Below are 23,898 nucleotides of genomic sequence, written 5' to 3'. Positions count from 1 at the left end.
GTAAAGGTAAATTGGTTGCATAGCTCAAACATTATAAATGTCGTCAAACAATGGTTAGTGATATAAACATAGCGGTTGATGTATTTACTCAACAGTTAATTACTTACAAAAGATTTAGACCATTACAAAGGCACTCGGTTTATAAGTACTATTTGAATCGCTCAAACTACAGTTATCACTAGTTGCTATCATTACTTGAGTTAATATTGATTATTTTGTTCAAATCACACTGTTTGGCGTATTTATTCAGTCTATAGATTTCATAATTGCAAGGTGATTCAATCTGATAATTTTAGTGACAATCAGGTTTGGTAGACTTTAATCTTGAAACTTATTGGCAGTAAGACCACTTCAACTATCAAAAACAAATTGGAAGGTCAGAAAGTATCAATATTTTTTATTAAAACCTACTAAAACATTGTACAAGCTTATCTATAATAGAAGTTTTACAGTAGCAGCTACATGCGATTAGTAATGTGTGTCTTATTTCCGTAACAATAAGTTATCGGCCTACCTTATCAATTCCATGGTAGCTGATGTAGGCAAACCTTTCAAAAGCCAAGAGCTGGTGAAGACTGTTAAAAGTAGAGCTTGATAAATCGCAGCAGCATTCATTGATTGGTTAAAATTCTGAATGCAAATAATAGTTGTTGGATACAACAGTTTGCCTAATATATGGGCATGAGTGTTTGGGAAATCCCAATTTTTACAAAGGGCGCAATCATAAAACGTTGTATTGGGTCACCCATGGCTTTCCTATTGATGGTAAGCTGAAAGCACACTTAAATCACATTTATTTATAACAATATGATCCTGATATTTGATTTTTATTTAGTGACTCGCTATTCGTTAAAAAAAACTTGTTTTGACATCATGTTTACTGTGTTCTCCAAATTGGCTGTGAGATCCTGGCAGTAATCGCATGTAGCAAAACACTTGTGGCGCTAGGCTAGGCAGGTTATCTTCACACAAAACTCGTAATAATCCCATAAAAATGGCCGCTTGTCATGTCATTTCAAAAGCGTTGATGTTCACTTGTACAGTGCAATTTTGGATAGTTTTGCCTGCGGCTTTTGCAAACGTTTCACACTGCTGATTTTGAGTTCACCGCTGGCATCTACTGGCGGTACTACAGGGGTAGGTTTTTATTTCACTGCCGATAGCCCTGAAATTCTGCTACCAGTGCTTTTGGCATATATGGAAATCATACTTTAGCCCTAAAACATGAAAATTATACAATCTTTGATGCGAGAGTTGTAAATTTCTAATAAAACAATCATGAAAATATAACTCTCCCTTGTACAAATCTAATTGCCACATTTACAACCTCGCAACATGTACTTAATGAAAATATAGGGTAGGCTCAAATCAGATTGTAAAAATACTAAAACAAGCCTATAGTGCATTTGTAAGTGCAGCTAGCGTTATTTTCTGAACAGCAGTTCTATAAATACACCAGTCTGTTTAAAATTTTACTTATTTACATTTGTGATATCTTTACCTATAATTTAAACTGGAAATTTGCTAATCTCATCAAAAATGATTCACGTTTTAACCTGCTAACTCATGCTCAATTTGAATTAATAATAGTTTAAAGTTTTTTATTTTAGACATTTTGAAATAGGACCTTGGCCAGGTTAATATAACTATACAGCAACGTGATAGTTATACACTAACCTGGCTCTCCTGAAATATTATTAGATTTCCAACTTTCAAAAGAAATTGGCTGATTCAATATTTCTTGATTTCTGTATTTTCATGTTTTCCTTCTCTTTTACATTGTAACAAAAACATCACTTTAGTAATGGTTTCCAATTCTAATACAAAGTTATAGATACATACAGTGTGGCTGTTGTAAAATACTAGTTTGCAAATTCTTAAAACTTTCTGTCTTTCATAGCAGTTTGAAAAACTTAACATAGTTTAATGGTTGGTGGATATTAGATTAAATATTAATAAAGCTTTAACTTATAATGTAGTCTGTTTTAAATAAGCAAAAGTTTGTGATTATATGAGCTGTCAGTTTACATTAAAAGATTATGAATTTGACAACTGTAAAGTTTTTTCCGTCAAGCAAAACATCGTATTGGTTTTTTCTGACTAAGAGTTGGTAGCTATTATATAAAATAATATATAAATGTAAGATGTGAATAAATAATAATATTATTAATAAAAATATACATGTATTCTTAGATATAATCTAAGCAATCAACTATTAAAAACTAACAGTCTTAATCAAAACAGAGCTTTTGACAGTTGAGATCTCTTGTAAAAACTTTAGTAGTCTCGCAAACTTCACGAAGTTGTGATAGACTTTAACTTGTGAACTGCTATTATGGGTCTGACATTAGGAAAGCTATTGAAATAACAGTACTAAGGCAGGACACTTATGATCAGGTAACAATACTTTTGAATATTAAGTCTCTTTTATATCTACACTAGCCGCATTACTCTCCTACGGGAACAAATTCATGCGCAGCGTAAGGTTTATTGAGAGTTGCCTTTCATAGTGTATAACAACTCTAAATATGCAGTCTACTAAAACTGTTGCCCTGACGTATTATTCTGTAAATTGTCTAATGAAATTGTTGCCCTGAATATACATACACTTATACATGGCAATAATGTTGGGGAAAACAAAGGAAATCTGCAATGTATTTTACAGCTGGATGAGTGTAAAATCTAGTAAATATTCTTGATTCATATGTCTAGATTCATGCATTCGTTTATACCCGTTTATATTTTCAATTGACGATCGCCCACTTCTGCCGCCAAGCGCCGGCCTTTGGCTGACCAGTCTTTACTCGCCAAGCAGTTGACCATCGCACTCTTGCACTCGCCTCGCAATCAATCACCTCGAAATCAATCGCCTAGCACTCAATCGCTTCGCAATCAATAGCCTCGCACTCTCCAACTCATTCATCCGGATAGCTGCACCTGAATACTCTCGCTGCATTTGGGGCAAAAAAATTCTTCGGCGCATCCCCGAGTGAGGCCACGGCCCAAACCGCTAGCTGCATTACCCGTCCACGGGAACAGATTCATGTACAGCAAGAGGTTTATTAAGAGTTGTATTTCATACTGTAAAACAACTCCAAATATGCAGTTTACTGGAATTTTTTGCTCTGATCACACAATGCATACACATATGCAGACATATATGTCAATAATGTTGAGGATAACGATGTAAATCTGCAATACGGTTTACCGCTAGTCCACAATGCATCAGTCTCAAACCACTCAAATCAGAGTTGCTCTACTTGTGTACAAAGAACTGATAATGAAATTGACCTTGCTAAGCAAACTGAAGTTCTTCAAACTGGCAGTATTGAAAAGTTTTGCATCTTTTAAAAAGTTATACAAAATATTTTGCTATCCCTAGCATTAATTGAATGGAGACTTCTACATTCCTAAAACACTAATCATAGCTCACCAGTTTTTCGTCTATAGCTTGTTTTTTGACATGGTATATACAAACAGTATTGAGGTTCTGTCGATAAAATGTATATGTATAACAGCACAGACAGTATGATGTCAAGGCAGATACAACATTAGCGCCTTACAATAATAAAACATAACGCCAACATTATAGCCTTTTTTATGACATACAATGAGGAAAACAAATGCATGAAAATATATATATACTAAAAAATATGTTAGAAAATGCTACATGTGGTATAGCAGAACATGAAGAACATAACAATAACACAATGTTAGTTCAACGCAACACTTGCGGATAGACAACATTTTTTGTTTTTCTGTCGGGTGTATGAACAAACAGTTTTCGGCTTGTGCCTACTTTTGAGCAGGCAACGTGCAGCTGGTCATGGCTAAAGCAGGGTGACAGTAAGTCGATAGCCGCTGTTCGCTTACTTTTCACCATCCCCTATCGCAACCCTCAGAGTACTCGTGCAAGTTCTGTAGTAGTAAGTTACAGTAGGCCTACTCGTAGGCGGAAAAAAATTAGTAACTCAGATGCTGAAGAAAATGAACATGTCCCACTATTAGGAACAGTGGCAAATCCAACAGTATTAAGAAGTTGAGATGTGGCAATTCATAGACAATACACTATGACATTGAATGAGAAGTACTTACCTTTTGAAGTAGAAATTTAGTAGGTAAAACGCCGTAGCAGTACCCGTGCAAGTTTTGTAGTAGCTGCAGTTCTGTGTACTCGTAGCTGGAAAAAATTAAAAGTAACTCAGCTGCAAAAGTAAGTGAACATGTTTACTATCACAAACAGTGGCAAATCCAACGTTTTAAACCTTTCACTGAAGTAGACTCATTTATGCATTTTCTATGGTCGACCACGTAAACGCATTTTTGTGATGTTACCAGCAATTGCTAGTAACTGAAGTTAATTATTTGTTGATAACATAACCAACAGTCTTTAGGACTTTTATGGTAGTGACAGTGTTGTCCTAAGATTTCTTTATAAAATTAGCCGGTTGTTTAATATTTTAATCTTTGTTTGGGGATTTCCAACTTAAAAATGAACATTTTTGTGTAAGTTCATCAAAGGCGTCCAAATTTGAAAACAAATAACTACTTATGTTGATGAAATTTTAGCCGATTCAGATTTTGTGATTACACAGTTAATTAAAATAGCAATAGCAGCACTGACTCTGACTGATAACTGCTCTTCAAGAGGTTGACATGAAACTATTATAAAATAGTTTGATACGTCTCAGATTGTTCCAAGACATGCTGTTTACCTTAATGTAAAACTTAAGTTATAATTATATGATGGTGTTTTATTTGGTCATAGGGTCACTCTTGTGCAATATATATGAAATTAATTTTGGATTAGTTGATAGTACTTTGCAGATTTCCAGTTTTAATACTTTATTACGATAATGTTTTCGCCGAAACCTTAAAAAGTCTAAGTAAATTTTAAATACAGTCTGAACATCATTTCAAAATATTTATGAAGAATCTACTGAACTGCATTTCATGTTTGTTACATGTAAGCTAAGAACTGGCTCAGCTTCATGCTGTAAGTCAAAAATAAGACATGAAAACAATTAATGGTCAGTGTTGTCATTTTAGTAAAATTCATTAAAATTATACGCTAAGCTAGATACAGAATAAAAGTTATGAACATTTTCATTAAATTGTTTTAGGTATTGCTATAACTCAGCTAAAATATACTTACATGTATATCCCATCCAAAAAATCTGAAAATCTTAAGTAACTTATGTTTTAACAGCAAAAATTTGTGAGTTGCTGCCAAAAGTTCTTATGAAAAAATATAGAGCTTTAAAAGACTTAATTTCAATAGTTTAGTTTATTATGACAAGCCAATGGTAGTGAATTAAATGTGATGGCGAAGATCCAAATTAGTGATTTCTTTTTCAATTTGGCCAATAACTCTAAATTCAATGTAAACATTAAAGCCTTCTAAGGCTTCGCTATAATTGAAGCTATGCAAATAAACTACTTTCTTTAATATCTTAGGCAGTTACTTCCTGTAAACAGAGAGCTTTTAATCGCTTCAGACTAATTATCCACATAAAGGTTGAAGGTAGTTATCTAGCTGCTGGCTTTTGCAAAAACTGGTGTTAAACCTTTGATCGTGTAAAGTATACAACTGCTAGCTTAATCGAACAGCTGGTCTAGAGCGCTGGAACAGGAATTCGCCTTAGGGCTATGGATAGTCAGTCAGATCAGATAAACTTTTTCAGTTGTCATGACAATTTAATAGCTCAAATTCGTTATGTAACTAGCATAATTTCTAATCTTACAAAGGTGATGAAAAATTTTCACATACAAATTTATCTTTTGTTAACTAAGTTTCTCTGGCCAATGAATTTAGGTAAACTAAGCTATTTTAAACTTTGATTACCATAAGAGCCAAGCCTGGCCCTCTGAGATGAACAATAGGAAAAAGTATAGCGATGCGATCTCTCCTGCAATTATGATTTTCGAACAGGCTATCTGAAGCATGAGTTGTGCTTTTTAATTAATCACAGTTAAATATTAAATGGTGCAATAAGTATGATGTGTGCAAATAGTCCAAAGTACGGCCAATTGGACGCATGGTGTAATGAATAGTACAAAACTTTGCAGAACTTGAAGTTCCAAGTTCAAAACCTGTGTGAATCAGGTTTATCAGTTTTACATACTTTATCGCTATTACTGGACATACAAACAAAAGACCAACAAATAAAATACACTGATATATATATATATAAATACAGATATGTGTATTAAAAACTTAAAACTAGGTCATAATTAAAGGAATTATTTTACTCCTAACTGAGTTTAAACTTTTAAAATCATTACTGTCTATTCAAACTGACTACCCACACTTAGCTGCTTTCCACTAGCATTCCTTTCCATTTGTGGAAGGAGGCCATTGACACATCTCTTGACGCCACCACGATCTCAGAACTGGTCAAGGCAAGTACCACCTTTGTCGAAGGTTGTAATGAATTATTTGTTTGGGTAAAAACGAATTACTTCCAAGCCAAATAAGGTTGCTATTAAAACACAATAAATGTGTAGCATTAAAAGAATATATATCTTCAATATATTTGCCAATAGAAAAACAATTAGTACTTGAAGGACACAAACTAGTATCCTTGCCATTAGAATATTGGTAGTTTGTGCCAGATGTAAAAATTACATATATTTTTCAGAGAATTTGCTACAAAATTGAACAAAACATTATAGCAGATAAGTTAATTGTAGATTTTTAATTATGTTGCCGAAAATTTGTGACACAAACATAAGTTCACTACAAGACTGCAAACTAATATTAGTATTGGTTTTATATTGATTTAAAGCTAATGAATAACATTACCAATCATTGAAGGCAACTCATAAACTTTTTAACATGTCTCAAACAAAAATGTAAAACTACCATCTAAAAAGAATTATACAAAGATTAGCCTCCATTTTCGAAATATTTTTTTATTGTGATCTTGCATTCTGTAGGGAATTACCTACACCAAATTATATAGCCATACAAGCTTAAGAATTAAACACAATTTTTTTCTTTGTGTTAATGTCACAAACAATGGATATACATTGAGTTGCTGTGATCGATGCTAAGTACAACCACTTGCAACCTTACAGCTAGGTGTAAAAGCCTCTTTCACTTTACATGATGAGAATATGACAAATAACAGACTTTTACCGTCTATTACCTTATGATTTTGTGGTTATAATGTATGTTTTTTTCCAAATCGGTTCATTTGATAAACAAAATTAATAATGAATGCTTAATTTTTGAGATGAAGAAACCTCTGAGCAGTTTCATTGAATGATTTATCTTTAGTGAATTTACTTCTTTCTTACTTGTTAATTGTTTGTTAGCTAATTAGATGGTTACTTAAAGATTGATGTGCTTCAGGCCACAATAACTCTTTATTTCAAACACAAGTTGGTTCAATAGAGTCAATTGAATTAAAGCACTTTTTGTACTTTAAGTTGGTTGTCATGTCGGAATCACCCCTAACTTGTATTATTGCTTAGACTGTTAGGGCTTGTTTAATATATTTGGTATCATTTCAGCACCAATACAAAGCAAGCCCATTGTTATCAAAGATTAGGGCTTGCCAACAGGTGGCACAAGCAGTTTTTTATGCATAGTATGTAGTGTGCTCAAAACTTGTCAAAATATATTTTGGAACATTGACGTGGTGAGGTGAATGTTAAAGTTGACTTCCTTTTCATCAGTGGCGGAAATGAGTTCTGTTCAATCACTGTTGCCATAGCAAATTGGTTCTGGTTATGTACTTTCCAGTACTGTCTTAAAGGTGGTAGTCAGAAAAGCACCTCAAAATAACTTGAGTACATCCTTCCCAAACAATGGTAGCACAAAACTTGGTGAATTCATGTTAGACATGCCTGCCTTAAATGTGGCTGCTGATAACCTTCGCAAGAAAAGATGGCTACCAGACACAACTCAAGCACGAATCAGCTGATTGAGGCCCTTAAGGAGATGATTATGCTTCAAATCCAGATGCCGGTTAATCAGCGCAAGGCATCACACAACACCAGAACTGAGAGGTGTAACAGTTGGCAAAATGGGTTGGTTGCAAAGACAGCATGATACTTACAAGAGCCATGCTGATAGGGGCGCGAACAGACCAATATGTCTAGTAACGCACTCATCGATACAAACACAAAGATGCACGTTCTTAGAAAAGCCTCCATAAAACACATATGAACACACATGCACAGACACATACATGTGGCCTTGTTTATAAGGTTGTTTATAAATGCATGTAACCATCGCCACATGCACTCAACGCAAAGTATTTTACATTAATCATCAATAAAGAACAAAGATTTTCTACTAATGAAGTTGTTGATTTCACTGGTCAGGTACAGTCTTCAGCAGTTTTAAGTACGTAGGCTGATGGACTGCATGATTTGGCAAGCTGAGTTCCACATACATATGTAGTGAAATATCTAGTCATCAGAAAGATTATGTTAATATTACCGTAACTGTGAAATATGCAGTTTTGATAAAGTACATGTAACTGCCTAATGAAAGTTAATAGTAACGATAGTCTGTTTATGATAGTGTGTTAGTTATAAATTGGTAGTCTGTTCTTAAACTTCTTGAAACATGGCAAAATTGAATGAACATTTTCCTATGTACAGCGTTGTGCACTATTTTTCTAACGCTATGAAGACTTGAGTAGTACACTTTTATGGAACACAAAAGACTTAGACATATCACTTCATCATAACCTTGAACAATAAAAAGTTATAGGCTCCGAGACGGTGGCTAACAAGTTTAAAACACTGTTTGTTTCATTAAATTACAACTAGGTTGTTGTGGTAATTTATGGCACATATCAGGACTGCAAACGTTATTACTATTATTATTATTGTAATTTTTTTTAAGGGAAACAGTATATGAATGTAGCAATAAAATGACTAAGCGTCCAAAATGAAATCATATGCTTCATTTTCTAAAAATAACGGTTCTTTTTCTCAATTATGATAATTACATGTATGTTGTAAAAATGTGTATTATTTTTGTTTAAACAGGAAAGTCAATAGTTTCATTTACTATGTTAACTGATTCTCTAGCTCTGCACAGTTCAACCAATCCCAGTTATTTGCACGTTTCGGGACCAGTGACAAGATTTTGACCTCAGACACTAGTCAGTCATTTCAAGTCGGGCTGTTTAGCAAATAATAACAGTGGGGAGAGTTAACGAATGTTGAAAAACATTTGTATCATAGCATCTTCTTCAGTTTTATATAAAGACGTTACCATTTTATGATGGTTTTGAAAGTACCACAACTAAGTTTATGAAATATTGTAGCACATTCAAAAGTGTTGGACAAATAACAAAGATTTGGGTTAGAACAAGTGGAGACTTCAGTTGCAAAACTAGCTTATTTATTTTTAGAAGACAATGGAAAAGACACATTTAGTCATTTTACAGTTTGAACAACAAAAAATAATAGTTTGCTAATTGGACATCAAATCAGATGAAAATTTGTTACCAAGTTTCTAAGGATCATAACACTGGACAGGCTTAGAGTCACATGTTTTCACCAAATCTACTCTTAACTATTCAACAAATATGGGATATGAGGTGCCAGATCCAGTCTAGGCATCTGATGGTGAGTAGTCAGGACAAAGACCGACCGCGTAAGTTACAGTACGAGTTCCAGAACTTATTCCATTGCATGTGCCACTGACTGCAATCAAAAATAAAAATATATGTTAACCTACTAAATTGGCTGCTTACAGATAATTAGTGGAGTCAAGTCAGTTATGGTAAACAATGCCAGCATTGCAAAAGATATCACATAACTAAAAAAAGGGTTCAACATACAGACAGACTATGTCTTTGACTTACAATTATTTGCATAAGAATAATTCAGACTACCTTCTAGTCAAAGGGGTATGTATAGTCAATGATTACCCAACTAACAATTTTACGCTCCCAGAACGTTCCGGGATGTTCCGAAAAGTTCCAGAAACTTTTCATTGTAACGTTGTAGCAAGATGATTTGTAAACAGGTTTTCAACGTTCCAGCAACATTGTGAGAGATACGTTGCTAGAACGTATTTCCCACACCATCCCAGCAACGTTGTGGGAAATACGTTGGTGGAATGTTAGCAAATGATCTTGCATAATATTCCCACAATATTGGGAGAACATTTCGTAATATTCCACAAACATTTCTTCCATGAGATTGTCTTAAGGCTATTAACTAACATTGCCTAGAACATTGATGGGACGTTAATGCCTGCAGATTTTCCAAATTTATTTTACTGAATTCCTAGCTATCGCGCATTGCTTTCCTTTCTGCAGAAGTCTCGTTGAGCTAAAACGAAATTTAAAGAAAGACAAGTTGTTGACACCTGGTTGGACATTAGGTTCGCTCAACCAACAAAATGATTTACATACCTACACATCAACTTTTCAGACGGCATCTTAGCGTTAATCTAAAGGTATAAACACACAGGGCGATATTTAGAGCGATATCGCGCTGCGTGGCACTAATCTGCGCTAGAATTTACTCAGCATGCTCATGCAGTGCGACACGGTTAGACTTTCTCTACACAACTTTATCGCTAGCGAGATGCATTTTGATTGGTTGGCTTTTACCAGAGTGCAAATTTATGGCGGGTAATTATTTCTTATCGCTGTTCGCGAACGTACAGCAGCGACAATTTGCTATTTCGTTACGATTGAAACATTTTCACAACAAACACTGGATTGTTCATAAATTTAATAATAGCACTCCCAGTCCTGAACACTATAACAAACAAAATTACAAAAATCTGAGTTGAAAACCAACATTTGAAGTCAATCCTTGCGCAGGTTGACCATCTTGAGAACGGTAAATATTTAATATATCAAGTATAAAAAACCGCTACAAAACAAAACATGTATAAAAATAGTAATAAATATTACAGTTAAAAACACAATAAACATTTTTTCTTATGTCTTCTTGTCTTGTAGTGTAGGCAATGTACAATCTGTGAAAGTGAGATAGCGTTAGTAACAAATGCGTAAGTTGTTTACGTTGTTGCCTAGACGGCGCCATACTGACCAACCTACCTAGCTTTATCAACAACTCCGAAGAAACTAATGACAATTATATGCCAATTATATCGTTTGCTAGTGAATCACTCATGTGTGTTTAGGCGCACGCCAGCAATATATCTGCCCTCCTCATGACGCTCGCGATAAAATCGCCTAGTGTGTTTGGACCTTTACAGAAGGAAGAGTTTCACCATATATTTGAAACAAATTGTACATATGGCGATCTGGTCCGCTTCTGATATAATCACACCGTAACATTTTTTATGACACTATAGTGCGGGGATAGATCTAATGGAACCTAGTCATTTTTGCGATATGTCTAATGAAGTGCGAAAATTGAAATTTGTAGTGACTTTTCATTTCTTTTTCAAAAATCATTCAAAATTGTCATTTTTTTTTACTATTTTGTTTGTTTTATATCTGCAATAAAAAATCTATAAAATATTTAATTTGTTTCAATTTAAATAATTCTTTGTTATGAAAGGGTGACAACTTCCAAAAATTAAATCATGCGTTCTCGTACCATTCTAGCTAGAACGTTAGAGGGAAAGGTTTGCTAACGTTATTATAATGTTGTTACCAAACATTGTTATCGAATGTTCCAGCAATGTTAAAGGATTGCTACTTTGAAATTTTTGGGTGTAAACATTCACATAATATTGTCTTCTGATATATTCGAAACAGTATGGTGTTCCACCATTATGGAAAATTCAGCAGATGATCTGGTGCAAAATTCCTACAACATGGGGAGAATGTTACAGAATATTCCACAAGCATGCCTTCCATGATGTTGCCTCAAATATATTAGCTTACATCCCAGGAACGTTTTCAGGCAGAACATTAGTGGGGTGTAACTGTGTAGACAATTTCTAACATTTTGATTTTTCAAAGAATGTTCCTCTAATGAATTGCATACAACATTTTTATAATGTACCGAGCATAACCGTCGACAATATTTTTTCCCTTAAGCTATACAACATTCCACCAACATTACATCTCCGAAGCAACCTAATGTTTCTATAATGTACCATGCTTAACCTTCACACAACATCTCTTCTCAAGGCTGACGGACATTCAACAAATATTGCACCTTAGATATATACAAAGACTATTACTAGATTATTCTTAAAATAATCTTTGTTAGCATCTCAATAGTTAGGGTATGGTTCCGAATCTGTATATTTTGGTACAAACAGTTGCATGATATAATAACAAAAAATAATATGTAACACAATAAAAATATAGCTATAAAATGACTAAACTCTATATATATTGTCATCATCAAAACATGGCAGAAAAATACCACAACCTTTACACCAGAATAAATTATATATCAATGATTCACAGAGACAAACAAGCAAAGCTATGATCATAATTGTAAATAATGCTTCAGTCCACCCAGTGCCTTATCACATTAGACTAAAGTTTTTCCAGCTCGTCTTTGGATTGTGGTGGTGAAGGCTGTTTTTTCATCCAACAATTCAGATTATAGTACAATCCTTCAAGGCCTGAAATGTGAAGAAGCATTTATATTAGCAGATGAGAACTGCTAGAGAGTACAGAATACAAACAAAGCAAATATGAGTATAAAGTAATAATGGCAACAACCTGTTAACGAAGCAATTATGAACATTGAGGTTGATCTGCCACATCACAGTGTCACTTGCTAGATACATGAAATAGTACCGGCAATACTTTTCTTTTCATATCACTATTTGTGGGCACTCTATAATAAGGTAATATTGTCCACACATTCAAGTTTTTGGAATCGCGATTCCTCATAATAGGCACAGCTGGATACAAGAGTGCACAACCACCATATTTTCAAAAATCATCCTACTCAGCTTTTTATTTATTGGCTTCATAACTGAGCTTCCTATAAGGCTGCAAATTCATTTTGGCATATTTTGAAAAATGCACAATCATATCATATTTAGGGTTGTGCTAATAGTAAGTTTCTTCAGAAGCAACTGGTGTCCTAGTTGCATTGTTCTTATGCTGAATTATTATTTTAATAATTTTAAATTAAAAAAAGAGTTGTTGTAGAAAAGCAATGTGGTAAATTAATTAGTAAATCTCATGTAGCCAAAAACAATAATTTGGAAATATCCCTAAAAATAATAACAAACTGTAAGCTAACAACTTCGTATTAGTCGAGTTATTCACTTGGAATAAACATTTCTGATGAGACGCTCTATGTGCAAACAGCTACGCAGGTAAATGAGAAGCACTGCTAATGCTATTGCAGATTGTTCCAAAGCTTTAAGAAATGCAAAGTGCAAACATTTAATGAAAAATTCAAAGTTAAACGATAAAATTTTGCAAGTTTTAGTTGATCTAGAAGTATGCTAGCAGCCTCTCCTTTCAATTTCCTTTATAAGCTTGTTTGAATTAGCGTGTACACTCTTTTAAAAATACATAGTCAATCGGCCACTGCTGAACACTTTTTTGCATATATGCAAGGCTAAAGAAGACAAATCGAAATTTGATTGCAGCATGAAGGTAAAGGGAAACAGCTGTCGCCTCTTACATAATGTCAAATTCTTCAATGATACCTATCTTATATCACAATCAAATAGCTGAAAATCATGTCATAAAAAGAGAAAAGGAAATTGAATCGCACTACTAGCTCTAAGTTGGCGTTTTGGTATAAAGCCAGCAGGATTTTCAACCTAACATGGTTATCACAAGTTCTACATAATCTAAGACAATGCAAACTTTTAAGAGTTGCTTTCTTAATTATGTACATGTGCACACACCTCTTAGATTTCCATATTTTTTCTGCTTAAAATTCTGATGCGCTAGGTAGATAAGTTAGTGTTTAAATGTACTTCAAGTCTGCCAAAACAATCTATGTTTTGTACTACAGCATTTCTAAATTTGAAACTAATTTTACCAACTTTCAATAACAAAACTCGCAGTTAAATGGAGAGTAACTATAGATCTATCGAAAATTCTAGAGTACAAGTCGAGATCTGAAGTTTTGTTCAAAAATCCTGATTTTGAAATGTTCATTCCATAACCTCTTCCATGGCCCAAATATTTCATTCACTAATAGTTCAATCGGGATCAGAGGCGGGCAATGCTTAGCTGAAGAAATGGCATTCAAAAACACCATCAGTAAGAAGGCCTTTTTGGCGCCGTCGGTTATACTACAATTAAAAGACTGAGAGAAGCATGTTATAGTGAAGCTCACAGGGCACAAAAAACAGCACTTCACCAACATATTGGTTCACCTCAATACAAGAACAAAACCGCTACCTCTGATGATATGTATTCAACAAAGTAGCAATGCCACAAGACAGACTTCTGTCAGGAATCGTTATTCATGTACAAGAAAAAAGTGTTAGTGCCCAATAGTGGATGTGTCAAATGGATTACTGAAGTGTGGCCTTTTAGGCAGATACTACAAAAACAAAGATCAAATTCAAAAGATACTACGTAATTCTCGAAGAGAATCTTTGCGATGACATTTCGAATGGTGAATAATGGGGACCTGGTGCTCTGATCAGTTCACATTAAATAGGATTACTGGTATTTCATTATTTTATAAATAAATTCCTATATATTATATCATGTAATTTTGATTTGCAACGGTTTTTTAAAGTTGAATTTTACTAGAAATCGTGCCATGAATTACATTACCGTCGTATTTTTGTGCAGACACCGCAGCAATACTATTTAAATTCATCAAAGAAACGAAGTCACTGTTGGGATTTAAACACAAATGCACTATGGTAACATCTTCTAGCGCAGCGAGCTGGAAGCTTGTAGGTGTAGCATAAAAACACACTGGTTAGTGTGCGAGGCGACATTGCCTTAGAAGGACTGGTCTTATGTACGGAATATTATCTGGTATTTTTATCAAATTTGATATGATTGTCACGACCTTAGGGGCTTAGGGCACAAATAAACAAACTTTCCATGTAGCCGAACTAAAGCATATTGATAACATATTACTAAGCCTACAACATGTATAATAAAAACACAGATACGGAAAATTTGCAATAGTGATGGAAAAATGCAAGAACCATGTCTATATCTCACCTGTCCCACAATTATTGATACCGATTCAATTGGTTATGGAGAATTCACTGTTGAGCCGAATCTGTGTATGGTTGGCAAATTGACCATAGTAGTGGTGATTGATTAGATAGCGATTAGACGATTAGTTGCAAGGATAATTGCCAGATCTGGTGAGATTCCTTCTAAAAAATCACAAACAAACACCATTAGAGATCTTGCAAACAACAAATCGATAAACTATCTATGTGATAATGAATCAAATAGACTTGGACTGAAATTGAACCAATAACCTTGTAGCTGCAAACTCAAAATCTGGCCACTAAAAACTGCTGGTTGGTCCCTACTAATATTGCTCAACATTTCCCAACCGAATAACAAGTTTAGTAGCTCAGTGACTAACAAACATGTCTTTACTATTTTGATATGCGTAGAGATCTTCATCCTTATGAAATTTTGGAGACAAAAATAATGGCAAGGAATAAATACTTCAAATTAAGTTTAGGAATTGGCGTTCAAACTTGTATCAAAGTTTGTCACATCAGAGTTGTCTTCTTTATTTTATGGCGGTCAAAAACTATTAATGATTCACCAGTGCTCTGTTTGTACACAACAAACAGTCTCTCACAATGGGATTTATTATCAAAAATGCCTCTGAAGTAGGTAATGAAGTCAAAAGACACAAGCTACTACTCGGTAACATGTTTTACACCTTTTTTCACGCATATATGGCTTCGAAGCCATTTCAATTCTATTAGCAAAAGTTCATTCAACCAGCAAAAGTGTTTTATCAGTTGTTAAGACATTCGATAACATTGCTGTAATACGTGAAAAAGTCATATTAAAAGTTGTATTTCTTTTGAAACACAGAGGTACAGTTAAAGAACAAAAGCAATATGTAACCCTTTTAGTGCCATACTCTTTTTAATGAATTCCTGTTTACAGAAGCGTGACATTTTAAATACCAATTATATCCATTTTATGACTCGCAAATACTTTTCAAGCTGTTTTCCAATGTCAAACACATCCAATAACGATAATAGACTGCAGTTTACCACCATGGAGTGCAATTATTTAAAAACGTCTTTAAAACTTGGTTTCATTTACAGAAAAAAAACCTGAATTTATTTCAATGCAAAACACTTTGCTCACCTGCAATAACGATCACAAAAAGCGTCAATATCAATTATTACTATATTGTGAATTTTATTGCAAGTAATGCAGATGAGTTAAGCATTGTTAAATCATTAATTAAACTATGACCACAGTAAAAATAAATTAAAATGGCAGATATTTCCTCCTCCCAGTTCTGCCCTGCCCGATATTTTAAGGCATAATACAATGTAGGTGCAAACCTTCAAAATCTTTCGAAGAAGTACAATGCAGATTTTCAGCTTTCCCACACATCGACCTTCATAAATTGCAAAACACTATAACTGAATGCTATGTCTATGCCCACAAACAACCTCGGTTGATGTTTTAGTTCATTATACAGTATTACAAAAGAGTGTTTAATGTCTTTGTAATGATTTAATAGACGAAAACTGACAAAACGTCATAAAACCACAGTTATGGAAGACCTAAACGAGTCTTACTTAACGCCAATTTTTCTTGGATATTCCGAGAAGAAGTTGGTGATTTTTTCTGAAACTACCGATGTCATTACCACTGCCTATACTCGTTATGTTGTGTTAAAACTGCTGAAAGAGTTGTGAATGGATATCGTCAATTGATTTATTTACTACTAATGGACGCGGTTTAACGTTATTTAGTAAGAAACCTCAAATTGTTGATCAGTTACAAAACTGCCTTACACAAAGCCACTGCACATTTGCAGACCTGCGAAAATGGTGCCCAAAGGGTGGAAATCAACTTGTTATCGAATAATAAATACCATATTTGCCTTGTAGTGACCGATACTTTAACTCATGCAATTTGATAAGCCCCTCTGTGGGGCTTACTGACAATTTAAATCAGACGGAGAGCCCCCTCACTGGGGCTTTTTGTATTTTGTGGTTTGGTTCTCTTTTTGTAGCTACAAGTAAATGGATTCAGATTTTCTTGGTTCAAATGCTTAGTATGGAGACTATTGTAGCATGTGTTCATGTGAAACTGACAGTAAAGGATGCTTATAGGTATTATATAGCATTTGTATTCATTTCATGTGAAACCTTAACTGCGGATGATTCCCAACATCCATCCGAACAAAAGCTCTGAAATGAGCTCGTAGAGAGCATACAAATTTCATCGCATCTGATGAAGACCTGCTTTGTTTGGCCTGACCCATTTTGTGAGCGGCTGTTTGAATGGCTTTTGTTGATGTAAATGAATTATATTCAACCTAAAATGAATCACGTAGTGAATAAGTTGAAGACATTTTATGAGAAAGAGATTTTGGGGTGAAGTTTTTGTGAGGAGTGCATCATGTTTATGTTACACAACTATTTATTGTAGTGACTGAAAAGAAAAACGAAGTTGCAAGTTGTCAGTCAAGACACAATCATCTTTTTTTACAGCATGAAACTTTTTTGAGTCCAAAAATAATCCATCAGACAACGAGCAAAGCAACCTTTTCACTTTTAACATTCCTTGCAAAGAAAGTTAATTTTCATTTATTTGTCTGCTAATATGTTACACAATTCTAAGAAAATTTACCTATGCCAAAATTAGTTAAGCATCGCCAAGTGGAAGTAACTTTATGCAGAATCATGGTCTATTCTAGCAAATACATGTAAACTAATTATTATGGCATGACCATGTAGTAACTGTAATTTTTAATTTCTGTACTTGATCTAATTGTGATTTTTACAACTTGACATAAATGAGATAACCTCTCTTCGAGTTAAATTCAACTACAAGATTGCATAAAGGTTTAGAGATTTTTTTTAATAGTCATCCCCTTTTTTGTGGAGAGCAAGTCTGACAATAAAACAATCGTTTCAACGGGTATGTGAACTGACTGTTTGATATAGCCGCGTAATTGCCTTTATGCTGTAAAAATCATCTATGTGAGAATTTTCTGCAAGTTGACAGGCTCGGATACGATGGTTTTTTTCGTGTCATTACTGACCAACGCCCCAGATGGTCGCAAACTATGTATGTTGTAATTGCAAAAGGAAAATTTGTTTAGTAAATTGAAAATGTCATACAAGCAAGCTAATAACAATAACTGAACATTTCATGGTTTTGGTAATTATTTGTAATATCTACTGTGACAAGCAGCAACAAAAACTGAGCCAAAGGTTTGAAAAGAAAAGTGAATATCACACTGCATTATTTAACAATATTTAAGAGAACCTACAATAGGTATTCTCGTCATTTCATGAACAAAAATAAGATTGTTATATATGACTCATTGTTAAAGGTTGACTTGCAAAAAAAAATCACATTACAATTATTTGATATCACAAGATTCACCATGTCTTACTTTGTTGTGTTGTAAGCGCAAGTTATATGGGAAGGTGATTAAAAGCTCTTAAAAGCTAAAAAATAACGAGCAGTTTATTACAGCCACATGAGACAGCCGTAGTTTGGATTCTCTTTCCAAAGCGGCTCAAATGGGATGTAGTTGTTACAGGATGGTTTCTGTTTACACTTTCATGCAACCTCATTCGTCGAAATATTTTTAGAAATATACTTCACACATTAAAATAAAACCAGGTCTATTGTTTTTACGCGTCTATTTTATCGTCATTGTAATGCTGTCACTTTTAGCACTGGTATCTTATATCTTACTGTAAAAATTCGTTAAACTTTCTAACCCTAGCTCGAAGGTGTACATATCATTGTCTGATAATCATGACGCGCCTGTTGGTCACCTGTGATAATCGAAAAGTGCTGCAAAAATTATTTGCCAAGTATTGGGTCACATGATCATATTACAACTTGACGATTAGATCAAGCCGAAACAAAACTGTAAAGAAGCGAGCATCTATATTCGATATGGGGTCTTCGATAAAACCCGAAGTGTTTGTCATAAACTAGTGCTACGATAAGTTATATATTGAGCTTTTTATTGGCATTTTGAATTCATGTGAGAACATCACATGACAAGGCAATAACCAAACTGTCATGACTACGCCTGAGAAATAAACAGACTCCAATCTACGACAGCTTTTCGTTTTTGAGCTTTCAAGAGCTTGTAATCACATTTCCACATATTTGGCACCTACAACACAACATTACTGCTAGTTATATTATTGTGACAAGAAAAACCTAAGGTTCACACTATATCAGTGTATCTTGGTATTGGTTTCACATTACTTCAGCGATTGTAGAGATATAATTGCTGAAAATATTACAAAGAAAACTGTGTTTGCACCAACAACTTCTCAAAATATGCAGTGTTATCTTTTTTGTGTGAAAGAATCATTTTGTTTCCGCAAGCTCAAATCAAATACTAATCTTGCAGTGACTATCCTTAACTGAAAACGGTAGATCACGCTATCCATGACAGCAAACTACCACTACCAACATGCCACATGATGTACAAACTGTTGCTGATCCTGGGCAAAATATCGGGAAGATTTTATTGCTTTTTCGATTTTATTGGTTTACAATGCATGTAGTCAATGAGGAAGACTGAAAAGACAATGCCAACATACAGCAACGTAGTGAAAACATGCCTGCAGCTAACGCTGTGAGCAACTTCTTTCTAAATGTCACTTTGCTATTTACTGAAGTGCATTTTCCTCAAACTAGCTGACTGTAAATTTTCTATACAGTTTATTTCTTCATCTGTTTAACTTGTTGTAAATGGTATTCCTTACCAGCTTATCAGCTATAACAAGCTAGTACTAATAAAAAGAAAATGTTATAATTGGATCTTTTTACTGCCAGACTACAAATGAATGCTAGTTCAGGAGATTTTGTGCAACAGGCATTTTTTTAGACTTAATAAGCTGTTGACTGAAAGAATAGATGGCATAAAAACAAAAAATTGGAATGAAATCATTTAGCTCAAAACTAACTCGCAGCTGACGATCCAAACTGCGAGAAAACTGTTACAACAAATGATAATACTACTAATGCTACTAATACTAATACTACCACTACTACTTCTATACTACTAATACTACTGCTACTACTACTGCAACTTTTTGTACTACTAAAACTACTAGTACTGCTACTACTATTAGAATTACTACTACTACTACTACCAGTAGAACTAATACTACCATTACTTCTACTAATACTAGAACTACAACTACTGCTGCTACTACTACTACAACTACTATTACTGCTACTACTATTGCTGATTCTACTACTATTATATCAACTACTGTTGCTACTACTTCTACTACTACTACAACTTATACTACTACTACTATTAATACTACTAATACTACTACTACTACTACTGCTATTACTAATACCACTGCTGCTATTACTACAACAACTACCACTACTACTATTACTACTACTAATACTAGTAATATTACTGCTACAATTGCTGCTACTACTACAACAACTACTGCTACTGCTGCTACTATTACTATTATTACTACTGCTACTATTGCTATTACAGCTGCTACTACAGCAGCCAGAGCTACAGATACTTATGTAGCAGAATTACTACGTTCATTAACATTATCTGAATAAACACTCAACTACCTCGTTAGGTCATATTACTACTAAACAAATGAATTAATGTCGAGATGAAATCGCCAAAAAACTTCTTCAAAAATAGGCTTCATAAACATTATACGTTAACTTGCCTGACTAAGCAGAATTTCACTCTCATGGTTACACAACAGGTATTTTAACAACAAATCTGCAGAGCAGTAGTCATTAACATTCAGATCTGTGACAATTTTAATAAAAACTACAATATTTCCTTGTGAAAACAGTTGGTACTCACTATAATCCGCATTAGCGATTGTTAAACGTTCAGAACCTAATTAGGTTTAGATTCCAAATAAAAGATTATATGGTGTAGCTTTTGTGTTATATTGAATATAAAATTACACACCTATTGTCACAACAAAATATGTGCAAATTCCTAACATTGTTGCTGTATTACATTAAGTTTACAATACTTGCAAAGTGAGCAAATGAAAACACTTTATTTTTAGATGCTACTGTAAGATATTTTTATATCTGAAAGAAGAAGACCACCGGAATTGACCTAAACATGTCATCCTTATATGACACCCATTATCTCACTATAATAACCTTGCTGATACATTCCAAGAATGAGCCTCATTTACACAAGCTGTGCAATTTTTACTGTTTTATTTATATCAACAGTCATTGCTGACATTAATTACTATGAACAATGTCTCTGTCATCAACGTTTGTTATCGATAAATTTCGTCTAACTTAATGATAATTAGGTTTTTCTGTGAGCTTCGGTTTTGCCATCGGTGTCTATAACACAAAATGTACATTTTTGCTAATGCTGCACGTCACATATACCAAGTGATGTTTGGCAAAGTTTATCCTTTGACGTTAATCATGCTGTCACAGTTTTTGTATGAAAAAAACATTTTAGCTGTATATCAGCAGTTCTTTACCTGTGATTGCTATGTGCACAGTATATCTGACTCGGATACATTATCTCGCTAAATGCTTAGAGTGAACGTCTTGTTTCATGCCGAACCCATAAGTGTAAGGTCGACACACTCTCACACTACTACTTCTACGAATTAATAGACAACTACTAGCCAGCCAATCTATTAACTTTCGCTACCTGTGTTGTAATTTTATCATTTGATCTCCTTAACAAATTAGTAGGTTTTGCTAAACAATGAAGTTTTTATTGTTCTTAAAGCCTGAAAAATATTGAAAGTTCTATGAATTCTTGGAACTGCTGATTTTATCTTCAACCGGCAGATAAATACTGCTTGAATGCTTTGATTCTTTTATTGGACAGTTGCTTCATATGATGAAACATAATTGTACAAAATTGTTTGAAATTTTTTGTTATATAAACACGTGACTTTTACAGTGGAATAATAGCTATTTGTACAGTTTTTTGCTCTTCATTTGAGTTCAGAAAATCTAGGAGTTTAATAAAATAATTTTGTGTATTATTTGTTAAATCATTGTGAGATGATCAGCGGTGGAGTCCCAATTTCGTTTTCAAGTTACATTAGATATATTCTTTACATAAATTATAATCAGCCTATACCCAGCTAAAATTCTTAAATATTCTGTAACATTTGCTCTACTAATCATTTCTTGTTGGCACAGGTTAAGCTGACTTTTAATTTTCCTTCTGGTACATTTTTATACAATGTCTTGTTTGTTACTCACTAAAAGCTTCAAAATATCTTAAAAAGCAATTTTCCGGTGAACAAATGAACATTTTACTCTTTAGCAAGACCAAATGCTATAAAACCAAATAAGATCAGTAAATGTAGTGTTCACTTTCAAAAAAGTAATGGATTGACACTGTGGGAGTAAGATTTATAACAAACTTGCAATAGTTAAAAAGTACAATAACAAAACGTATTATCAGTAATTTGGAACTTTTACTGGCAATGGCTTAAAATGCAATACTTACTCTACAGACCAATTTCTGAATGCCTGATTGGCATAAGTTTAATTGTATTCTAATGGAATATAGGAGGCGACTGCGATATTTTTCGATGCAAGTGTTCATGCCTTTGTGAGCTAGTTAGATAATAAATGAAACAAAACCTGCTAATCTAAAAGTGTTATTATAACTAATTTTATGTTGGCAAAATCTGTTTAAATCTTAAAGCTCATTTCTTAACCAGATTAGTTCCTATCTGCAGGATATAGTGTCAACGAGCCAATATAAAAAAAAACTTGGGCAAAGTGATGTCATGAAGCGACAATCAGTTTAAAAATAAAATCTTAGTAGTAAGTTAAATTCTGTCAAGCTTACTAAAGTAACTAAACTGGTAGATTTTTAAGCTCAAAAAAGTATTTAGAACTCAAGTTTACTGAAATAACCAAGCAGGGCTGAGCAAAGTGCGGCTATAGAGCCGCATGCAGCTTTTTGCAGTTTTGGTTTCGGCTGTTTTAATTCTGTAAAAATTCCAATTCTTTCAACATACATAAAAATATCCTTATAATATACCGTAAAAAATACATGCAATGTCACATATTAGGCATTGTAATGGTGCACTAAATTTGCATTATATATAGCCTACACATGCATCATAAGTCATAATTCATGACATGTTGCACATGTAGCTTTTCCAATGTAATAACGTCAGTTGCTGACCTAATGATGACAAAATTAGAATGCTCTAGAAATGTTCATCAGGAAGTCATTTCATCATGATTTCATAATGCTGGCTTATACAAAATGCTGTGTGTTAGTTGAACATGTCAGTTGTGATTAAGCCAATTAATGCAGTAGGAGTAGCAAAGACATATTCAACAAAACGAACCATTTCAAGAGTTACAATGAGAACCTTACAAAATAAACAAAATAGAAACAAATCTACAAAGGAATTCCAGGATGAATGGACCTTGGAATACGCGTTCATCTTTAGGCATGACAAACCACAACGTCTATTGTGCTAGGAAACGATTTCGTTAACAAGAAAACTAACATCAAAATAAATTAAGTAACAAAGCACAGATAGTTTACTACTAAACTTCCACTGGGATCTGTAGTTAGACACCAAGAACTAGATTTAAAAAATCACTAAGTTTTTCAGAAAATATGCTAGCTTCTTTCGAAGCTGCTGATAATTTTGCCACAGAATTGCTCTTCTACGAGTGTCAAAGATTCCAGCAAATGCATTGCTTCCCCATTCTTATGCTGAGATTGTAAATAATTTATAGTTGAGGCTATGAAAACACATTTTTCCAGAGAAGTGTGATGTGATTGGTGAAGCCAATCAAGCATTACCACTTTCTAGGA

Source organism: Watersipora subatra, chromosome 5 (genome assembly GCF_963576615.1).
Source record: "Watersipora subatra chromosome 5, tzWatSuba1.1, whole genome shotgun sequence".
NCBI classification, from domain to species: Eukaryota; Metazoa; Bryozoa; class Gymnolaemata; order Cheilostomatida; family Watersiporidae; genus Watersipora; species Watersipora subatra.
This window is presented reverse-complemented; position numbering follows the sequence as displayed.